The 16,416-nt window shown below is 42.1% G+C and overlaps 1 long non-coding RNA gene across 1 annotated transcript in view; it reads left to right on the forward strand.

Annotated features, from left to right (window-relative positions):
- LOC149975869 (uncharacterized) overlaps positions 1 to 16,416 on the forward strand; it is a 69,174-nt gene that overhangs the window by 51,736 nt on the left and 1,022 nt on the right. The window lies entirely within an intron of this gene.

Here is a 16,416-nt window from a genome sequence, read left to right on the forward strand (position 1 = left end):
GACAGAGTCAAAAGCCTTGGCCAGATCAATGAATACGGCTGCACAGTAATGTTTCTTATCGATGGCGGTTAAGATATCGTTTAGGACCTTGAGCGTGGCTGAGGTGCACCCATGACCAGCTCTGAAACCAGATTGCATAGCAGAGAAGGTGTGGTGAGATTCGAAATGGTCGGTAATCTGTTTGTTGACTTGGCTTTCGAAGACCTTAGAAAGGCAGGGTAGGATAGATATAGGTCTGTAGCAGTTTGGGTCAAGAGTGTCCCCCCCTTTGAAGAGGGGGATGACCACAGCTGCTTTCCAATGTTATTAGCATGAGGTTGTAAGTAACATGAACATTTCCCAGGACATATACGTATCTGATATGGGCAGAACACTTATATTCTTGTTAATCTAACTGAACTGTCCAATTAACGGAAGCTATTACAGTGAAAGAATACCATGCTATTGTTTGAGGAGAGTGCACAATTATGAACTTGAACATTTATTAATAAACCAATTAGGCACATTTGCGCAGTCTTGATACAACATTTTGAACATATGCAATGGTTCATTGGATCAGTCTAAAACTTTGCACATACACCAAAATCTGAATTGCACCTGGGCTGGAATAATACATTATGGCCTTTCTCTTGTATTTCAAAGATGATGGTACAAAATGAAAACTGCATGTTTTTTCTTTGTATTATCTTTTACCATATCTAATGCGTTATATTCTCCTACATTAATTTTACATTTCCACAAACTTCAAAGTCTTTCCTTTCAAATGCTGTCAAGAATATGCATATCTTTGCTTCAGGTCTTGAGCTACAGGCAGTTAGATTTGGGTATGTCATTTTAGGCGAAAATGGGATTAAAAGGGGGCGGATCCTTAGTAACTCATAATTCAATATCAACAACAGGGCATTCCTGCCTCTCTGTAAGCCTATAAAGCAAAAACATATTGAATGAAAAAGGCGAAGAGGAGAAGAGACCTCACTTGATTGTGTATGTAGATTAAGCATAGTAACAGATTGTCTCTGGGTTGAATGAATGATAGTGAATATACACTACACTGGTCTTATTCTGTATTCTTAATAGTAGGCGTACATACCATATACCACATTGTGCAGAAGTCACACCGTCTTCGGACTGGCTATAGGTGGAAAGGTGAGCATCAATAGGCACTTGCTCTACAGGAGGCTCGGATTAGGAACACAAAGAGTAGAAAGGAGGAGGAAATGTGCCAATCCTCTTAGAAATAAAATGTATTTTGTATCGACTTAGCCAGCCTACTTACCCTCTCATCATCAAAATGTTATTTATTCCACAAAGTATTTTCAAGCTGTAACCTCAGTTGACAATAATTACTAATACCCGTGTGAGAGAGGAGGCATTGATAACACGTACATTTTTAGAGTCTGTAGGTATTTAAAGCATTATGATGCAGTTATAATGCATTGTAAGAAGTTAGAAAGCATTATACCTGCTGACTTTAAGTGTTATTGAGGCATTTTACAATCTGATATATTTCAGAAAATAAGTAGGGGAGCATCACTCCGTCAAGGGAAATATAGTATTATTTCAAAATATGACACTTACTCATTTCAGGGTTTTTCTTTATTTTTACTATTTTCTACAATGTAGAATAATAGTGAAGAAATCAAAACTATGTAATAACTAAAAAAAGTGTTAAACAAATCCAAATAAATGTTATATTTGAGATTCTTCAAAGTAGCCACCCTTTGCCTTGATGACAGCTTTGCACACTCTTGGCATTCTCTCAACCAGCTTCACCTAGAATGCTTTTCCAAAAGTCTTGAAGGAGTTCCCACATATGCTTAGCACATGTTGGCTGCTTTTCCTTCCAAACCATCTCAATACATTGAAAAATCTCAAATCTCAAATATATTTAGATTTGTTTAACACTTTTTTGGTTAGTACATGATTCCATATGTGTTATTTCATAGTTTCATAGTTTCTACAATGTAGAACATTGTCAAAATAAAGGAAAACACTGGAATGAGTAGGTATGGCCAACCTTTTGATTTATATTGTATTTCAGGATGGTGTGTATCCCGTGAAATAATCCAAATTGATTTAAAGATGACAGTTTTGAAAACATAGCTTGCCCCAAAAAAGTGGGTATGGGGTAAGTTGAGCGTGAGTTATGCCAATTCTGTACTTAATTAAATATAACTACTACCTTTTTAAAACCATTTCAACCATTTCGCTTTTCAGTCTTTTAATAATTGTAAGCATCTTTTAACACAGGCTTAACACCTAACAAACACTTTGTATTTTTTTAAACCATTTTTAACAAAGGCCAGGCCCTGTTGTTAACTCATATCCCAGTGATAATGCCTTGCATTACGCCTGGGAAGAAAACATTACAATTTTCTCAACTTGCTATTGGCTCAATGATTGGCTCATTGGTTCAACTTACACCAAAGGCAAACATTTGGACTATATTAGCCCACACAGCTACAATGATGACTTTCATGCTTGGTTTAGGACCTCATATTGAAGCTTATAGACCCCAACTGATGTGTATCTTAAAATTATCTACTTTGGTTTATACAAGCATCATGAAACCTCTAACACAATAAATTATTTTGACTTGATAAATCAGTTTATTCGACCATGTGTTTTTCTCCCTTCAGACTCCATGAATGATGACCTGTGAATGTGGTTAAATTATGAATTTTGTGTATGGTTTCAGAGAAACAAGGGTGGCTACTTGAGCCCACCTCTCCCTTTTTTACTCACTTCAAATAACTTTTTCCCCACTCACTTGAGAGAGAGAGAGCTCATCAATTGTTATGGGATATGTGCTTTCACTCTCTCAATAAACTGAGTGCAGGGCGTCAATCAGTGGATTATATTTAAATTTTAGTCATTTAGCAGACACTCTTACTCTTATACTCTTAAACTTATATGCTAACCAGACCGCTCGGGCCTGTGCGTCCGCGTGCACCATCGCTCGCATGTTAATTTTGTCCACCCACACCAGACGTGATCAAATCAAATCAAATCAAATGTATTTATATAGCCCTTCGTACATCAGCTGATATCTCAAAGTGCTGTATAGAAACCCAGCCTAAAACCCCAAACAGCAAGCAATGCAGGTGTTGAAGCACGTTGGCTAGGAAAACCTCCCTAGAAAGGCCAAAACCTAGGAAGAAACCTAGAGAGGAACCAGGCTATGAGGGGGGGCCAGTCCTCTTCTGGCTGTGCCGGGTGGAGATTATAACAGAACATGGCCAAGATCTTCAAATGTTCATAAATGACCAGCATGGTCAAATAATAGGTCTGGGACAGGTAGCACGTCCGGTGAACAGGTCAGGATTCCATAGCCGCAGGCAGAACAGTTGAAACTGGAGCAGCAGCATGGCCAGGTGGACTGGGGACAGCAAGGAGTCATCATGCCAGGTAGTCCTGAGGCATGGTCCTAGGGCTCAGGTCCTCCGAGAGAGAGAAAGAAAGAGAGAAAGAGAATTAGAGAGAGCATACTTAAATTCACACAGGACACCGGATAAGACAGGAGAAGTACTCCAGATATAACAAACTGACCCTAGCCCCCCGACACATAAACTACTGCAGCATAAATACTGGAGGCTGAGACAGGAGGGGTCAGGAGACACTGTGGCCCCATCCGATGATACCCCCGGACAGGGCCAAACAGGAAGGATATAACCCCACCCACTTTGCCAAAGCACATCCCCCACACCACTAGAGGGATATCTTCAACCACCAACTTACCATCCTGAGACAAGGCTGAGTATAGCCCACAAAGATCTCCGCCACGGCACAACCCAAGCACCAGTAAGCCAGTGACTCCGTCCCTGTAATTGGATTAGAGGCAGAGAATCCCAGTGGAAAGAGGGGAACCGGCCAGGCAGAGAAAGCAAGGGCGTTTTTTTGCTCCAGAGCCTTTCCGTTCACCTTCACACTCCTGGGCCAGACTACACTCAATCATATGACCCACTGAAGAGATGAGTCTTCAGTAAAGACTTAAAGGTTGAGACCGAGTTTGCGTCTCTCATATGGGTAGGCAGACCATTCCATAAAAATGGAGATCTATAGGAGAAAACCCTGCCTCCAGCTGTTTGCTTAGAAATTCTAGGGACAATTAGGAGGCCTGCGTCTTGTGAGCGTAGCATACGTGTAGGTACAGTGGGGCAAAAAAGTATTTAGTCAGCCACCAACTGTGCAAGTTCTCCCACTTAAAAAGATGAGAGAGGTCTGTAATTTTCATCATAGGTTAAAATCATTTGTCTTGTCAGATGAGCCTCCCACTCACCTCCAACTGTTCTCTAGTCATGTTCTGATGGAACAGTGTACTTCTCTGTGGAATTCAATGGGAACCTTTGCACCCTCAAGTCTTCTGATACTCTCTGTGGATTGCTCCTTCATAAATCACTCACACACTAGCTCCCAAAAGGACCATATTGAAACACACTCGGTAGCACGGTCTTCACACATGCATGCACACACACCTGCTTCTACACTCTCCGTGCAGAACAATATACCCCAAAGCTGACTCCTCCTCACCTGTCCTTGTACACAACTCATAACTGTCTCCTGCTCAGTTAAGTTATCATCCCACCAACGGGCTACGGTGTGTCATGGGAGAAATTACAACTATGTAGTCTACAGCTGTATGATACATTTGCCCCAAACAAATAATATGATGTATAGCTACAACCACATACAGTAGGGCAAAAAAGTATTTAGTCAGCCACCAATTGTGCAGGTTCTCCCACTTAAAAAGATGAGAGAGGCCTGTAATTTTCATCATAGGTACACTTCAACTATGACAGAGAAAATGAGAAAAACAAAATCCAGAAAATCACATTGTAGGATTTTTTATGAATTTATTTGCAAATTATGGTGGAAAATAAGTCAATAACAAAAGTTTCTCAATACTTTGTTATATACCCTTTGTTGACAATGACAGAGGTCAACGTTTTCTGTAAGTCTTCACAAGGTTTTCACACACTGTTGCTGGTATTTTGGCCCATTCCTCCATGCAGATCTCCTCTAGAGCAGTGATGTTTTGGGGCTGTTGCTGGGCAACACGGTCTTTCAACTCCCTCCAAAGATTTTCTATGGGGTTGAGATCTGGAGACTGGCTAGGCCACTCCAGGACCTTGAAATGCTTCTTACGAAGCCACTCCTTCGTTGCCCGGGCAGTGTGTTTGGGATCATTGTCATGCTGAAAGACCCAGCCACGTTTCATCTTCAATGCCCTTGCTGATGGAAGGAGGTTTTCACTCAAAATCTCACGATACATGGCCCCATTCATTCTTTCCTTTACACGGATCAGTCATCCTGGTCCCTTTGCAGAAAAACAGCCCCAAAGCATGATGTTTCCACCCCCATGCTTCACAGTAGGTATGGTGTTCTTTGGATGCAACTCAGCATTCTTTGTCCTCCAAACACGACGAGTTGAGTTTTTACCAAAAAGTTATATTTTGGTTTCATCTGACCATATGACATTCTCCCAATCTTCTTCTGGATCATCCAAATGCTCTCTAGCAAACTTCAGACGGGCCTGGACATGTACTGGCTTAAGAGTTTATTCGGAAGATAACAGCTCTATAAATATTATTTTGTGGTGCCCGACTCTCTAGTTAATTACATTTACATGATTAGCTCAATCAGTTAATATGAATTAATTATTTTATAGAATAGCATGTCATATCACTTAATCCGGCATAGCCAAAGACACGACACTGGTTATGCCATTGGGTCTGACCAATGCTCCAACTGTGTTCCAGGCCCTGGTTAATGACATTCTCCACAAGATGTTGAACCGGTTCGTGTTCGTCTACCTCGACGACATCCTCGTCTTCTCCCGCTCAGCCCAAGAACACATGCTCCACATTCAACAGGTCCTCCAGCACCTCCTTGAGAACCAGTTTTATGTGAAAGAGGAAAAGTGTGAATTCCATCGCTCCACCATCTCCTTCCTTGGTTACATCATCGCTATGGGTAATGTGCAGATGGATCCCGGAAAGGTGAAAGCGGTGGTGGATTGGCTGCAACGCTTCCTGGGTTTTGCCAATTTCTATCGCTGCTAAATCCGGGGTTACAGCACCCTGGATTCCCCCCTTTCTGCACTTACCTCTCCCAAGGTTCCATTCACGTGGTTCCCAGCTGCTGACTGAGCGTTTCTGGACCTCAAGCACCGCTTCATCACAGCTCCCATATTAGTCCATCCCGACCCATCTCGTCAGTTCGGGGTGGAGGCCAACGCTTCGGATGTCGGTGTGGGGGCTGTCCTGTCCCAACGTTCCGCCCTGGACCTTAAACTGCATCCCTGTGTCTACTTCTCCCATCGTCTTAACGCCACGGAGAGGAATTACGACGTGGGGAATCGTGAGCTTCTCACTGTGAAGATGGCGTTGGAGGAGTGGAGGCACAGGTTGGAGGGAGCGGAACATCCTTTCACTGTGTGGAAGGATCACAAGAACCTGGAATATCTCCACCACCAAGCGTCTCAATTCCAGGCAAGCTCGGTAGGCCCTGTTTTTCACCCGGTTCAACTTCTCCCTCTCCTATCGCCTGGGATCCAAGAATGTCCATTATTCGAACTGTCTGCATCTGGGTATTTTCCTGAGCTGTGATAGATTGTAAACTGTCATGGTCAAAACATATAGATTCAATGATTGTAGAGATGGGGAGAGGTCTGTTCATAATAAACAGATGCCGTGCTTTTTTGACACCACACTCCAAAAAAGCAAGTTCTGCAGGGTCTAGTTTAGTCTTATCTTGATTATTGTCCTGTCATGTGGTCACATGCTTCAAATAAAGACCTAGTTAAGCTGCAGGTGGCCCAGAACAGAGTGCCACATCTTGCTCTTCATTGTAATCAGTCTTTCCTGGCTAAAAGTTAATGAGAGACTGACTGCATCACTTCTTTTTATAAGAAACATTAATGTGATAAATTCCAAATTGTTTCCATAGTCAACCTACACACAGCACTGACATACCACCAGGTGTCTTTTCTCAGTCCCCAAATCCAGAACAAATTCAAGAAAGCCTACAATATTATATAGAGCCATTATTGCACGGAACTAACTTCCATCGCACATTGTTTAAATGAACAGCAGACCTGGCTTAAAAAAACAGATAAAGCAACACCTCATGGCAAAACACCTCACCCCTATTTGACATAGATATTTTGTGTGTGTGTATTGATATGTAGGCTGTGTGTGCTATTTTTACATTTATGTAGTTCTGTCCTTGAGCTGTTCTTGTCTATTAATGTTCTGTATTATTTCATGTTTCATGTTTTGTGTGGACCCCAGGAAGAGTAGCTGCTGCTTTTGCAACACCTAACGGGGATCCTAATAAAATACCAAATACCAAAACAGATATGTATGACAATAACTTAAAATAAAAGGTGACATTCTGTACTGTCGCCTCATATGAAACATTTGATCTTAACTATAGAGCCAAATTTGCAAATTGTATTTTCACTGTCCAAATAAATACGGAGGGGAGTGTAGATTCAAAATCTTGAATAAGGAACTGCATACAAAGTCTCCACAAGGGTTGGGGTCAATTCCATTTTAGGACATTGAAATTAAATGGAATTGAACCCCTCTTGTCTCCCCTCACAAGACTTCGCAAAGGCACAGGCACGCAAAGCACATGCTGGGTTGAGGAGGTGATAGGCCAGCCCGGGGGACAGTCAGTGATGTGCTAAATTGCACTACTGTCACTCTGGTCAATGAAGTGAGAGGCTCTTGTAGTAACAAGCACCAGGAGGGAATCCCACCCCTTCATTCACCATCTAAGACAAATGTTTGGACAGCACTCTCCCCCTTCAGATGTTGGCTTCAGTTTTTTTCAGAGCATGCTGTTATTTGTGAGAGCATATGGTTGTTAATGGGTTAATGTGGAGGAGGGGGGTAAGGGGAAGAGGGCAGTTTATGTATCACTCTGCACTGATTTGTGAGGCATGTGTGAGCTCATGTTCACAACAATAATTTAAGTTACCAAACTGTTATTGGAAATGAAATCATCTATGATATTGAAATCTGAAATTACTGCAGTGACAGGAAGCCAGCAGAACCATTGTAAAAACCTACTGTAATATTTCCTGGCAGCTCCTTGCTTTGGCCAATCCATACACCACGCCCATGGACGTTAGATTCTTCTCCGCAATGAGTCTGAATCTGAGTACCGCCCCAACGATTTCAAGAACGCAAACACATTCTAACCGTTCTGATTGGTCCCAGAAACCTATGTGTTGCGCCAGAGCCAAAACACTCGTGGGTAAAGCAGCGTTTTGAAAATTCAAAATTGGCTTTGGCACTCTGATTGGTTAGAGATGATCAAATCGCTGATGACTTTGTTTTGTACATCACCGCTCATTTTGACATCACCACAAACAACTTAATCGATGATAGTCTCAGACTGAAGTATGTAGCAAACAGAGCAGCAGAATAATTCAGTTTGAGTCATCAGGCAAACTGTAATACATTTGGGAAAAGTGGTTATTCAAGAAAACAAGATCGCTCAAAATTTAACAATTTAAAGGTGGACTATACAGAAATCGCTCCGCCATTTCCTAGTTACAACAATTTCAGTTTTTGTGACAAAACAAGCAGACATTGTGTGGAGAATCATTGTACCACCTAAACCGCTGTGAAATATATTTTCCATAACCAATTTGTTTTTATTTTCAACTATTTGAAGCTGGTGTTCAAAACCGAAATTAAGAGACCCAAAAATGAAACGGGAAGCATAGAAATAGCGCACATAGAACAGATCTACCGCTTCTTAGTCTTGCTTTCAATGGAATGAAAGATTTAACACTCACATTTCTATGTGAATTTGGTTGGGTCGCCCAAAAAGTTACATATTGTAACTTTAAAGTTTAATATCGGCCATTCTAATATGTTAAGAAAATTATTTAAATATATTTTAATGTACAATATTGCAAACTGTGTACAGACATGATGAAAATGTGACTAAACTACCCTGCAACATCATATTAATAGTTTATGCATCTTCAACACATCTTTTATGTGTTTTGTATACATTTCCAGGGGGTTCAATTGTTCAAAAGTTCATCCAATGTATTTAACTTTAAAAGGTCATGTGGACATTTAATGAGCAACTAAGACCGATAATCTACATTTTTCAATAGTCAGACATAGCGGTGTTGTGGTGTTCTGAGGTGTGTTGATGATGAACACGGCTTCCTGCTCTACTTCCTGTTATTTATGAGGCATTTGATGTATACTTCACATGAATTATAAGATAATCTCACCTTCATGACCTTGCTCTCTCTCTCTCTCTCTCTCTCTCTCTCTCTCTCTCTCTCTCTCTCTCTCTCTCTCTCTCGATGATGATGATGATGATGATGAAATACTAGACTCTAGTAGTGATTTACAGCTGAGAGAAGTTCAGAGCAAAAACACCTTTGAAAAATTTCTGCTGCGAATGTTCAAGTTGAACGTCCAGTTTCAAAGCAACTACTAAACCTCCTAAATGTTAGCAAGTAGCCTAGCGGTTAGAGTGTTAAGCCAGTAACCAAAAGGTTGCTGGTTCAAATACCCAAGCTGACAAGATGAAAAATCTGTCAATGTACCCTTGAGCAAGGCAATTAACCCTAATTTGCTCTGGGGGGGTGTACTACTATGAGTGACCCTGTTCAACAACCCATTTCACTGCACCTATCCAGTGTAACATTGTTATGATTTTTGCATAGCATGGTGGGTTGGGGTGGAAAATCCTTTCCCCCTTTTGGGCCCCATGGACCTTACAGAGGACGCAGGCCGTGAGGCAGATTTTCTAAGAATCCCTATGGATTTACAGAATAGACTGAATGGAATTCCTCCACCAGCTATTTCTCACACACATTCACAGTCTAATCCTTTCATCTTTAAACCACTTTTCAAAGTTTGGGTGCAGTTCATCTGTCATATTCTGAACTTCCTTGAACAGAGTTTAGGTAGAGTTTATTGGAGCATGATAGATGGTAGACAGGGGAAAAGTGCAGACATGCTTGTTGTTTGTTGCCCAAACATATGGAGTGACAGCAGCCATGGAAACCTGACCTCACTGTTGTAGCCTGTGGTCCACCCGACCCGACCTTACTACTCCCACCCAGAACATGAACGTCACTGTAAGTGTAGTCAAACACACAGAGTAGGCCTGTTTAACCTGTCGGCAGTTTCCAGCATGGTTGTCTAGCTGAAAAATAGCTGAAAAACAACTTCAAAGTGTCTTGTCACTTTGGGTCTTCACAGTAAACTGCCCAAAAACAACTGACGACTCCAGTTATTTGCTACAATGCCAGTCAATACCATTTATCCTATTATGTAACAACACTCCTAATTGGGCAAATAAAGCATAGTTGGCGTACTTACATTAGAACATACTGAATCAATGGTATTTACTATTTTGAGTCATTGCGGATATGCTCTTGTAGGGGAGACCAGGGTTGGTTGTCTCATGCCTCATTCACATTAACCATAAGCATTCCGTTACATTGAGCCAAATGTCATTCGTTTGAATGGGGACCGTTCACAATGGAGAGGAATCGCAATGCCCCCTTGTGGTTGAAGGTTCAGTTGCGAGACGGACGCTGCACACTTTACATTTTCCAAATTGTGCTTCTTCGTCAGTCCGGACAGAGTCCGTCGAAGAACAGGAAGTTACCAAACCACACAAAAATATGAAAATATGTGTTTTTGACGATGGGTTTACAGGGATAGCTAGCAACTTATAAACAATTACCCATTCCTATAAGTGAGTATTATTTTAATAGTGTGTTAAAAATAATACACATTGGCTGATAAGCTAATTATCCTTTATGACTGTTGCCTCCTGTTTTAGTTTATTGTTATGGTAATGACTTTTGTTTTTTTTATGTTAATTATTAGGGGGAGGTCGCTAGCTACAGTATAGGCATAGCCTAGCTTTTAGCTAGCTAGCTGCTCTGTAAGATAGCTTGACTTGCTACTGTAGAAGGTTATAGAAAAAAGTAACTAAACATGTTTTATTAATGACTGAAACAATGTTTCTCTTGTCTTGAATGAAAAGGTCATATTTTGCAATCTCCCAAAATAAATGTGATCTCTGACGAGAGACTAGGATCTCTTCCATCTTGTCATGCTTTGTGAAACTCTATCCTATGCTCTCCGTCCAGTAGCAGAACGAGATTGCATGAATTTGCCACAATGTAAAAGGGGCATCAGGGGTTGGTTGTCACGATGCTAATTACTCCCTGCCTAGATCAGATTAGTGTTTTTTGTCATAAATCTTGTTCTGGAGGCTGCTCTGCCCCAAAGGCAGAAATTATGTGATTGTTTGACTCTAGGGTGGAGCTTACATTTCAAACAGGCTGCATGCTCTGAGAGGCCATTTCACTAGACTGCTATTAGAGTGAGTGAGCATTTCTTTGTGATTTTTTTGTTGTTGTAATAACTATATTTCTCATTTGATAGCAGTTTCTATACTAAATCCAAAGCAAAATCATTAGCTTAGCTAGCTAGCAGCACTAGCCTAATTGGGAATCCACATTTAACAAAGCTCTGTTTAGCAAGAAAAGGGTAACTATGTTTGTTTTTTTATCTGTAAATTGTAAATTAAACCAGACTATTGATTGCATTGTATAGCTAGGATAAGCGAATGCTTTTCTGTGATAGTATCTTCCCTGGAGGCAGCACAATTCATACCTTCTGCCCTCGGGGTAGCAAGAACATTGCTTTCTCACCTCCATCTCATCCCCTCTGAGGCAGCAAAGCCAACAGTATCACTCATTTTGCTATAGCTTTCTACAAGGCAGAAAATCATATTATATTACTCACTGTATCCCTGACCTAGCTCATCATACTATTTCTACTACTCTACATTGTATTTTTGTTACACTGTTTATACACAGCTCATATTTATTTATACACTGGCTTCTTGATATTGCTTACTGTAATAACTACTGCTGTACATATAATTCTTATCATGACTCAGGGTGAGACCCAGATACAGACACGTGAGGCAGATGGTTCAAGTCTCAGAGATTTATTGAGTCCACAGGGGTAGGTACACCGACAGCGGCGGACGAACATCTGGGCTGGGGGTATGTTGACCTCTTCCTCTTGCTCCGGACGCTTTATCTGGACACGGTTCATCAGGATCTCAAACAGCCGAAGCTAAGTAGTAACATTAACATGATGCCTTCTAATTGCAGTCGCTGTACTCGCCTTACGGCGAGGATAGCTGTGCTACAAGCCCAGCTTCAGACGCAATCGCTAGGCAAGGGTAATTTCAGTGTAGGAAAGGATGAAACCGCGTCTGTGCCACCAGTAAGTACAGATAGTAGTATAAATCCCCTGGCACAGTCCCCGCAGCCGGACAACTTTCTCACGGTTTCTGGAAGGAAATGCTGTAGGAACGCTCAACCGGTGTCGCTCATTCAGCCGACAGAAACTTTCAACCGGTTTTCCCCATTAAGCAGCGGGTCGGAGTCAGAGGCCGAGTCTTCTCTGGTCTCTACTCCTCCCGTTACGGGGTCTGAGACGCCGAAGCTTCCCACCATTAGCTCTGACAAATTGAAAACTCTAGTCATTGGCGACTCCATTACCCGCAGTATTAGACTTAAAACGAATCATCCAGCGATCATACACTGTTTACCGGGGGGCAGGGCTACCGACGTTAAGGCTAATCTGAAGATGGTGCTGGCTAAAGCTAAAACTGGCGAGTGTAGAGAGTATAGAGATATTGTTATCCACGTCGGCACCAACGATGTTAGGATGAAACAGTCAGAGATCACCAAGCGCAACATAGCTTCTGCGTGTAAATCAGCTAGAAAGATGTGTCGGCATCGAGTAATTGTCTCTGGCTCCCTCCCAGTTAGGGGGAGTGATGAGCTCTACAGCAGAGTCTCACAACTCAATCGCTGGTTGAAAACTGTTTTCTGCCCCTCCCAAAAGTTAGAATTTGTAGATAATTGGCCCTCTTTCTGGGACTCACCCACAAACAGGACCAAGCCTGACCTGCTGAGGAGTGACAGACTCCATCCTAGCTGGAGGGGTGCTCTCATTTTATCTACCAACATAGACAGGGCTCTAACTTCTCTAGCTCCACAATGAAATAGGGTGCAGGCCAGGCAGCAGGCTGTTAGCCAGCCTGCCAGCATAGTGGAGTCTGCCACTAGCACAGTCAGTGTAGTCAGCTCAGCTATCACCATTGAGACCGTGTCTGTGCCTCGACCTAGGTTGGGCAAAACTAAACATGGCGGTGTTCGCCTTAGCAATCTCACTAGGATAAAGACCACCTCCATTCCTGTCATTATTGAAAGAGATCATGATACCTCACATCTCAAAATAGGGCTACTTAATGTTAGATCCCTTACTTCAAAGGCAATTATAGTCAATGAACTAATCACTGATCATAATCTTGATGTGATTGGCCTGACTGAAACATGGCTTAAGCCTGATGAATTTACTGTGTTAAATGAGGCCTCACCTCCTGGTTACACTAGTGACCATATCCCCCGTGCATCCCGCAAAGGCGGAGGTGTTGCTAACATTTACGATAGCAAATTTCAATTTACAAAAAAAAAAAATGACGTTTTCGTCTTTTGAGCTTCTAGTCATGAAATCTATGCAGCCTACTCAATCACTTTTTATAGCTACTGTTTACAGGCCTCCTGGGCCATATACAGCGTTCCTCACTGAGTTCCCTGAATTCCTATCGGACCTTGTAGTCATAGCGGATAATATTCTAATCTTTGGTGACTTTAATATTCACATGGAAAAGTCCACAGACCCACTCCAAAAGGCTTTCGGAGCCATCATCGACTCAGTGGGTTTTGTCCAACATGTCTCTGGACCCACTCACTGTCACAGTCATACGCTGGACCTTGTTTTGTCCCATGGAATAAATGTTGTGGATCTTAATGTTTTTCCTCATAATCCTGGACTATCGGACCACCATTTTATTACGTTTGCAATTGCAACAAATAATCTGCTCAGACCCCAACCAAGGATCATCAAAAGTCGTGCTATAAATTCACAGACAACACAAAGATTCCTTGATGTCCTTCCAGATTCCCTCTGTCTACCCAAGGACGCCAGAGGACAAAAAATCAGTTAACCACCTAACTGAGGAACTCAATTTAACCTTGCGCAATACCCTAGATGCAGTTGCACCCCTAAAAACTAAAAACATTTATCATAAGAAACTAGCTCCCTGGTACACAGAAAATACCCGAGCTCTGAAGCAAGCTTCCAGAAAATTGGAACGGAAATGGCGCCACACCAAACTGGAAGTCTTCCGACTAGCTTGGAAAGACAGTACTGTGCAGTACCGAAGAGCCCTTACTGCTGCTCGATCATCCTATTTTTCTAACTTAATTGAGGAAAATAAGAACAATCCGAAATTCCTTTTTGATACTGTCGCAAAGCTAACTAAAAAGCAGCATTCCCCAAGAGAGGATGACTTTCACTTTAGCAGTGATAAATTCATGAACTTCTTTGAGGAAAAGATTATGATTATTAGAAAGCAAATTACGGACTCCTCCTTAAATCTGCGTATTCCTTCAAAGCTCAGTTGTCCTGAGTCTGCACAACTCTGCCAGGACCTAGGATCAAGAGAGACGCTCAAGTGTTTTAGTACTATATCTCTTGACACAATGATGAAAATAATCATGGCCTCTAAACCTTCAAGCTGCATACTGGACCCTATTCCAACTAAACTACTGAAAGAGCTGCTTCCTGTGCTTGGCCCTCCTATGTTGAACATAATAAACGGCTCTCTATCCACCGGATGTGTACCAAACTCACTAAAAGTGGCAGTAATAAAGCCTCTCTTGAAAAAGCCAAACCTTGACCCAGAAAATATAAAAAACTATCGGCCTATATCGAATCTTCCATTCCTCTCAAAAATTTTAGAAAAGGCTGTTGCGCAACAACTCACTGCCTTCCTGAAGACAAACAATGTATACGAAATGCTTCAGTCTGGTTTTAGACCCCATCATAGCACTGAGACGGCACTTGTGAAGGTGGTAAATGACATTTTAATGGCATCGGACCGAGGCTCTGCATCTGTCCTCGTGCTCCTAGACCTTAGTGCTGCTTTTGATACCATCGATCACCACATTCTTTTGGAGAGATTGGAAACCCAAATTGGTCTACACGGACAAGTTCTGGCCTGGTTTAGATCTTATCTGTCGGAAAGATATCAGTTTGTCTCTGTGAATGGTTTGTCCTCTGACAAATCAACTGTAAATTTCGGTGTTCCTCAAGGTTCCGTTTTAGGACCACTATTGTTTTCACTATATATTTTACCTCTTGGGGATGTTATTCGAAAACATAATGTTAACTTTCACTGCTATGCGGAATACACACAGCTGTACATCTCAATTAAACATGGTGAAGCCCCAAAATTGCCCTTGCTAGAAGAATGTGTTTCAGACATAAGGAAGTGGATGGCTGCAAACTTTCTACTTTTAAACTCGGACAAAACAGAGATGCTTGTTCTAGGTCCCAAGAAACAAAGAGATCTTCTGTTGAATCTGACAATTAATCTTAATGGTTGTACAGTCGTCTCAAATAAAACTGTGAAGGACCTCGGCGTTACTCTGGACCCTGATCTCTCTTTTGAAGAACATATCAAGACCATTTCAAGGACAGCTTTTTTCCATCTACGTAACATTGCAAAAATCAGAAACTTTCTGTCCAAAAATGATGCAGAAAAATTAATCCATGCTTTTGTAACTTCTAGGTTAGACTACTGCAATGCTCTACTTTCCGGCTACCCGGATAAAGCACTAAATAAACTTCAGTTAGTGCTAAATACGGCTGCTAGAATCCTGACTAGAACCAAAAAATTTGATCATATTACTCCAGTGCTAGCCTCCCTACACTGGCTTCCTGTCAAAGCAAGGGCTGATTTCAAGGTTTTACTGCTAACCTACAAAGCATTACATGGGCTTGCTCCTACCTATCTCTCTGATTTGGTCCTGCCGTACATACCTACACGTACGCTACGGTCACAAGACGCAGGCCTCCTAATTGTCCCTAGAATTTTTAAGCAAACAGCTGGAGGCAGGGCTTTCTCCTATAGAGCTCCATTTTTATGGAACGGTCTGCCTACCCATGTCAGAGACGCAAACTCGGTCTCAACCTTTAAGTCTCTACTGAAGACTCATCTCTTCAGTGGGTCATATGATTGAGTGTAGTCTGGCCCAGGAGTGGGAGGGTGAACGGAAAGGCTCTGGAGCAACGAACCACCCTTGCTGTCTTTGCCTGGCCGGTTCCCCTCTTTCCACTGGGATTCTCTGCCTCTAACCCCATTACAGGGGCTGAGTCACTGGCTTTACTGGGGCTCTCTCATGCCGTCCCTGGAGGGGGTGCGTCACCTGAGTGGGTTGAGTCACTGATGTGGTCATCCTGTCTGGGTTGGCGCCCCCCCCCC

The sequence above is a fragment of the Oncorhynchus mykiss genome, chromosome 17, assembly GCF_057628025.1.
Source record: "Oncorhynchus mykiss isolate SJ-2025 chromosome 17, ASM5762802v1, whole genome shotgun sequence".
Taxonomy (NCBI): Eukaryota; Metazoa; Chordata; class Actinopteri; order Salmoniformes; family Salmonidae; genus Oncorhynchus; species Oncorhynchus mykiss.